We start from the raw sequence: 7,589 nt of genomic DNA, 5'->3' as shown, positions 1-7,589 counted from the left end.
GATCCATTCCAAGACAGAGCATGCTGTACAAAAACAGTTGAAAGATGGTGCCAAATGCAGAAGGAAGCAAACAGACTGCTGGGATGCGAAGCGATGCACAACAGGGCATTGGGACAGGACCCAGAATGCCCCGTGACTCCCCTCCCCCTTCCCACCAGCTTCAGCATCAGAATGGGGAGAGGTGCTCCATGGGATAGTTGCTCATAATGCACTGTTCCGAAAGCCACTGCATGTGCCGCAAATGTGGCCACACCACTGAGGTTGGAGTTGACAGTGTGAACACATGGCAGCACTTTCCCTGCTGCTGTCTCTGAGGGCAGATATAACTCCAGGCACCCTACAGCTGCAAGAGTAAACGTAACCTTAGATTACTTAAGGAACTAGCTGAATCTATCTCTGACAATTAAGAATTATCTTCAAGAATATATGGAGGATGGCTGGGGTCCCAGAGAACTGGAGAAGGCCAAACAAGGACAACCCAGGTAACTTTAGTACCCAGAAAGATAATGGAGTAAATAATCAATCAATCTGTAAGCACCTAGAAGAAAATAAGTTGATAAGTAACTGTCAACATGGATTTGTCAAGAACAAATAATGCCAAACCAATCTATTTTTCCTTCTTTGACAGGGTTACCTGCCTAATGAATGGGGAGAAGAAGCAGCAAAGATATATCTTGATTTCAGTAAGGCATATGACCAGTCACCACGTGACATTCTGATAATCAAACTAGGAAAATGTGATCTAGATTAAAAACTACTGTAAGGTGGGTGCACAGCTGGTTGAAAAAACACTCAGAATAATTATGAATGCTTCACTGTCAAATTTGGGAGTGCAGGCCTAGCCGGGTCCTGCAGAAGTTAGGCCTGGGTCTAGTACCATTCAATATTTTCATTAATGACTTAGATAAAGGAGAGGAGAGTATGCTTATAAAATGTGCAGATGACACCAAACTGTGAGGAGTTGCAAGTGTTTTGGAGGTTATGATTAGAATTCAAACTGATCTTCAGAACCTGGAGAAATGGTCTGAAATAAATAGGATGAATGCAAGGACAAATGAAAAGTACTAATGAGCTGAACAAATACAAACTAGGAAATGACTGCTTAGGAAGGAGTACTGCAGAAAATGATCTGGGGGTTAGAGTGAATCATACACTGAATATGAGTCAACAAAGTAATATTGTTGGAAAACAAAGTGAGCACCATTCTGGGATGTATTGGCATGTGGTCCTTTCTCCTCCAGCTCCCAGTAGCAGCTAAACTGTAGCCCTAAGGATTAATCTGCTGGTCTGTATAAATATATCTTTCTAATAAATTTGAGTATTTAATGTAATAGGCTTATAGATTTATATTAAGAATAAGTTTGGCTGTAATGCAAGAGACCAACAGGCCAAACATCCTGTATGTGATGCTGAGGCAGCTTTAGCACATTTTTGAACCCTTACTCAGAAAAGTAATAATAGACAAAATACCTACACAGATGTCTAGAGATCTTTGACTGAACCAATAACAGTAAAGAGTGGAAAAAGGGGATTTTTGCCCACAAATCTAACAAGTACACCACAAATGCGTACATGCCTGTCATTCATATGCACATACATACTAGCCTATGGGGCAAGGGTACCCTAACATTTCTGTGGGGGAAGGATGAAATTTGGGCATAGGAAGAAGGATTTCCGTCTAATGCCCTATAAAAAGGTGAGGCAGCTAACCATTGGGCAGGCAATCTACCCATCTACCTGCTCTCGTCTACTCTTCATTGCCTCCACCTTCAACTACGTATCGATGCTACCCATCTACGATGGCTATTAACTATTAATAGGCCGTATTATTATTCCTTTTCAAATTGTAAGTCTCTATTTCATTTTATAGAAAGCATACATAGTTAAAATAGAGAGCAAATAGCTCTGCAATAGCTTCCTCTGCCAGAGGTGTGAAAACGGAAATTGCCACAGGCATGGCCTGTATCTTCCAGCACCAGTTTATTAAAACAGTGTGTGAGTATTAACCACGTTTGCAGCTCATAATATTGTATTACCATAGATATATCTCTTAAAGAACTGTGATACTTATAACTCTGTAATCCTAACTGTTTTACCATTTGCTTACCATTTCATTGATTTTGATAAAAAGTCTTTATGACTATATCTGTCTCAATGTAAGCTCCTGTCATGACCCCGAAGTTCCTTTTGTAAACTCTGTGAAGCCTGATCAGGACAAACTTTATCTTCTGATCAAACATATTGGTGAGCCAAACCCATACTAATTAATATCCAATAATTATTATTAATATCATCAATTAGTTGTAAATTAATTAATTAAATAAAATTAAATTAAGTGGGTAAATTAAATTAACACCACTAACACACTCCAAATCAGGCTACACAACCCAACAACCCTCTACCCTGATCTGTTGCTCCTTTTTATATGGCCCTTCATAGTTAGGTCAATATAAGCTGCCTTATGGTACATTTGATACGCTTGTGAAGGGTCAGGGCCTACTAGCCAAGAATGTCCACTGAGAAGGAGCCCAGAGTGCCAGGCACTCAAAACCAAAACTCATTCCTGGTGCCCCACCTACAGTAGAAGGCCAAGCAGTGGCAGAAGGATTCCTAGGCCTGTCCTTGGTGGAAAATCACTCTGCAGACAGTGCTGGAAGAAACATGAACAGCGCCAGCATATCTAGTGACTTCTGTGAGCGAGCATTTGGAGACTGCTTAACTGATGAAGTACTTATAGCAGAGGTTTGGGAGATACTGGCTCAGAAGTCACCACCATTACTGAGTCGCATTTTAAGAAATATTTGAAGGACAAGGAGCTGACCACGCACAGTACATGGTTTGTACATCTAACAGCAGCTAATGGAATGGCAATCCCAGTGGTAGGGTGCCTTGAAACAGATATAGAGAACATGGGTCAGACACTGCCAGGAAAATGCATCTTCATCCCGAAAGACAAGGTCTCTGAAGGAAATCATATGGGAGATGGAGTCCCAGGGATTCTAGGGATGCACATCATTAGTGAGCTGAAGGAGCTACTGTTGCCAGGAGAAGGAACGATGAACTGTCACAGGCTCTCTAAGGAGAATGCTGTGCAGAGTAGGGTACTGGCTTGAGCAGAGAGACAGCCATTCCCTGGGCCCCTTGGGGCAGACTGGAAATGTGAAAGTGGCTGGAAGACAGAAGAATCATAGAATCATAGAATAGAATCATAGAATATCAGGACCAATTCCCAACTAAATCATCCCAGCCAGGGCTTTATCAAGCCTGACCTTAAAAACCTCTAAGGAAGGAGATACCACCCCCTCCCTAGATAACCCATTCCAGTGCTTCACCGCCCTCCTAGTGAAAAAGGTTTTCCTAATATTCAACCTAAACCTCCTCCTCTGCAACTTGAGACCATTGCTCCTTGTTCTGGCATCAGGTACCACTGAGAACAGCCTAGATCCATTCTCTTTGGAACCCCCTTTCAGGTAGTTGAAAGCAGCTATCAGATCCCACCTCAGTCTCATATCCAGCTTCTCGTCCACCGTAACCCCTAGGTCCTTTTCTGCAGAACTGCTGCCCAGCCATTCAGTCCCTAGTCTGTAACAGTGAATGGGATTCTTCCATCCTAAGTGCAGGACTCTGAACTTGTCCTTGTAGAACCTCATCTGGTTTCTTTTGGCCCAATCCTCTAATTTGTCTAGGTCCCTCTGTATCCTATCCCTACCCTCCAGCGTATCAACCACTCCTTCCAGTTTAGTGTCATCTGCAAACTTGCTGAGAGTGCAGTCTACGCCATCCTCCAGATCATTAATGAAGATATTGAACAAAACCGGCCCCAGGACCGACCCTTGGGGCACTCCGCTTGAAACCGGCTGCCAACTAGACATGGAGCCATTGATCACTACCCGTTGAACCCAACGATCTAGCCAGCTTTCTATGCAACTTATAGTCCATTCATCCAGCCCATACGTTTTTAATTTACTGGCAAGAATACTGTGGGAGACCATATCAAAAGCTTTGCTGAATAACACATCCACTGCTTTCCCCTCATCCACAGAGCCAGTTATCTCCTCATAGAAGGCAATTAGGTTAGTCAGGCATGACTTGCCTTTGGTGAATCCTTGCTGACTGTTTCTGATCACTTTCCTCTTCTCTAAGTGCTTCAGAATTGATTCCTTGAGGATCTGCACCATGATTTTTCCAGGGACTGAGGTGAGGCTGACTGGCCTGTAGTTCCCCGGATCCTCCTTCTTCCCTTTTTTAAAGATGGGCACTATATTAGCCTTTTTCCAGTCATCCGGAAGGTGGCTATTCTGGAAGGTGGCTATTCCTCCCTGGAGAGGGAAGATCCTTTGTGAATGCTGCTGAGTACCAGGAAATACTGGTGGATATCAAGTGCTTGTAGAGCTCGCATCTTGGGCAAGCCTACCTAATGGGTTCTTGACAGCCAATATATTGACAAATGCCATGAAAGGAAGAATACCAGTGAGTCTTCTAAGCTCAAGTGTGAAGACTGAGGAGTTGTATCCTCGAATTAGAGTTGCTGAGGTACACCGGCCTGAGGATGTGGTTCCTCGGGTGGAGGTGACCTTTGAAGAGAATAAAGATGAGCTGCGAGTGATAAGAAGAGAGAATGAAGAACAAATTGCCAGTTGCAGTTCAAGCAGAGCTCCAAGAGTTGATTCCTGTCACAGATGGTTAACTTAGGGCTTGTCTACACTACCACTTACTTTGGTATAATTTATGTCACTCACAGGTGTGAATAAGCCACCCCCCTCGAACGATGTAAGTTACTTTGATCTAAGCACCAGTGTGGACAGCACTATATTGGTGTGAGAATTTTTCCCACCGACATAGCTACAGCCTCTCATAGAGGTGGAGTTTTATGCCTACAAGAGCTCTCTCCCAGTGGCATAGAGTGTCTTTACTAGATGTAGAGCTTCTAGTGTAGACTAGCCAGGGGCGGCTCTACCTTTTTGGCCGCCCCAAGCAGTCATGCGCGGGAGGCGCCCCAGAGCCGTGGGAGCAGCGGATCTCCCGCGGGCATGACTGCAGAGGGTCCGCTGGTCGCGCGGCTCGGCTGGACCTCCCGCAGCTGCGGACGGTTTGCAGGTCCGGTGGCTCTGCTTGAGCTGCCGCAGGCATGACTGCGGGAGGTCCAGCCGAGCCGCGCGACCAGCGAACCGTCCGCAGTCATGCCGGCGGGAGGTCCGGTCCTCCCGGGGCTCCGGTGGACCTCCCGCAGGCATGCCTGCGGAAGGTCCGCCGGCCCAATTTGCCGCCCCCCCCGGGAAAGCTTGCCGCGCTGGGGTCTGGAGCCGGCTCTGAGACTAGCCCTTAAGCATGTTGCTAGAGAAGCATCAAAAATCTTTTCTAAGGATGAGCTGACCAGTTCGGAGGACTGGGTCAAAGGTCACCATGACAGGCTGAAGACAACCTGTGAAGTTGCTCCCAGCACAACTCAAGACACAGCCCAAAGCAGGAAGAGGACTTCTGATCACAAGACCAGTGGGGCTCTCATCAGACCTGCTGACCATGTCCTAGTTCATAACCATAGACACTGGGGATGTAATAAAATACAGGACAAGTGGGAGTCAAATCTCCACATTGTACTTTCTCACAACAATCCTGAGCTGCCAGTTTACACCATCGGGCCTGGAGGAGGAGGTCCTGAGAGAGTAGTGCCTAGGGACCAGCTAAAACATTGCACTCTTAGTCTGATTAGGGACCATAGGTGGCACAGATCAGCATGCCCCGAGGAGACTGAAACCAGTCTGAGTGTGGTTCTAGTCACATAAACTGAGTCCCAGGGGGAACAGAGTAGAGCAAAGCCAAAGCCTGATGAAAACGGTCAGATCCCTCAAATTGACCCGGTGTTACTCGGGGACGGGGAATAGAAAATATGGGTAATAAACCACTAGTGTTAAGATGGTTCCAGGGAACTAAGAAAGGTGAAACACCCGTTACATTTACAGATGATTATGTTATTGGTTTTGTGCATTGTATTAGTGAATGTTATCATGTGTAAGATAAAGAAGTGGACATAGAATGTTAAATATGTTAAATGTTTATATATATAAAATGCTTGTAAATGTTGTTAATGTGGGACCTGGATGTGCTAGTGTTGACATTCTGGATGTGGCAGAAAGGGGGGAATGTACGGGGGTTGTTGGCCCTGTACTGAAACTTAGTGGAGGTTTGGCACTCTCCAGAAAGAAAGGGGAAAGGCTGAAGAGAAATTAAGATCCTAAGACTGGCAGTACCCAGGGCCAATGGGCAGAGGCCAAGTTCTCCAAGTAAACCTGATTGACAGGGCAGGCAGGCCAATGAAGGAGTCAAGAGCCCAGAGGACCATCCTCATGTGAACTGGAGCTGCCTGACCGAATCCATCACAATTAGCTACCCTGGAGCAGAGGATGGCACAGATGAGAGATAGCAAATTGTGACAGATGTTTGAGGCCCTGTCACAGTTTGCTACCATGGAACCAGAGGATGGGGATGGTAAAAAATTTTGAGAAGTGTACCCTCATTTGTATCCTTAGAGCCATTAGAAAGGTGGGAGGTGTAGCAAATTGTGACAAGGCACCATGAAAGTCGGTAACTGATACTGGTAACAAAATCTGCTGGACGTTTCCAACATGGAATTTAGTATCAGTTGTGCAAGTCTGTCTGTATTGGTGGTCTGCAAAGTCCCTTCACTGCATGCAAGGATAGTTCAGGGACTAAGGCCAGGAGAATTTGGCCAATGCTTGCCCTAGAAAGCAAAGGGAGGTTGGAAATGGGAGGGGCTTTGAATCCTTAGTGTTCTGTAGCATTTACAATGGCAGAAATTTCCCAAACTTCCATAACCCTGACTGCCTACATAAGCTTTGTGACATTCCCACCTCTCCTGAAGAAGCAGAAAAATCTTCTCAGTGCACTTTTAACTCACTGGTGAATGTGAGCTATGCATCCACAGAGTATATTCAGCTTTTACACCTCTCTGCTCATTGTCCACCCTCCTTCCTTTGCCACCTGCTCCCGTCTCCTGCTGTTAAACAGGGTCACAGATTGTAGTCGGGTCACAAATGACACAGGATGACGGGAAAGTTCAGTCTGAGTGTTTCTTTGCACTGGGTGGGGAGACTGGGTGGGGTCAGATCAGCCAGGCAAATTATTTACCAGGTGCTGGGAGAAATAGCAGACAGTGAAGGTCTCGTGTCCTCCTGCTTGGCAATCAGGGTATTTCCACCCTGGGGAGTAACCTGCATGTCACTGATCTGCTAACATGGTGTAAACACGGTGTGGAGTGGACATCCCCATTTAATCACCAGGTTTAAAAGCCTGGTTCTGCCCTTGTAGTGGGAGGAGAGCAGGCTAAGGTGACTGGATTTGGGGGGCAAAGGGGCTAAGGTGACTGGATTTTTGCCCTGACATCTCTCTGGTGCCATGTGTGATACTGAGCCACTGGTAATCACATGGGAGGTCCCCACATGGGGCCCGGCTGTAGCCCCCACTGATGTCAGTGGGAGTTTTAACCATTCACCCAATGGGAGTGGGATGGGGGCTCACAGGTTTGAAGCATCGAGCTGAGAAGTGTTGATTCCCCCTCCCAGCCTCAGGAA

Source organism: Mauremys mutica, chromosome 12 (genome assembly GCF_020497125.1).
Source record: "Mauremys mutica isolate MM-2020 ecotype Southern chromosome 12, ASM2049712v1, whole genome shotgun sequence".
Taxonomy (NCBI): Eukaryota; Metazoa; Chordata; order Testudines; family Geoemydidae; genus Mauremys; species Mauremys mutica.
This window is presented reverse-complemented; position numbering follows the sequence as displayed.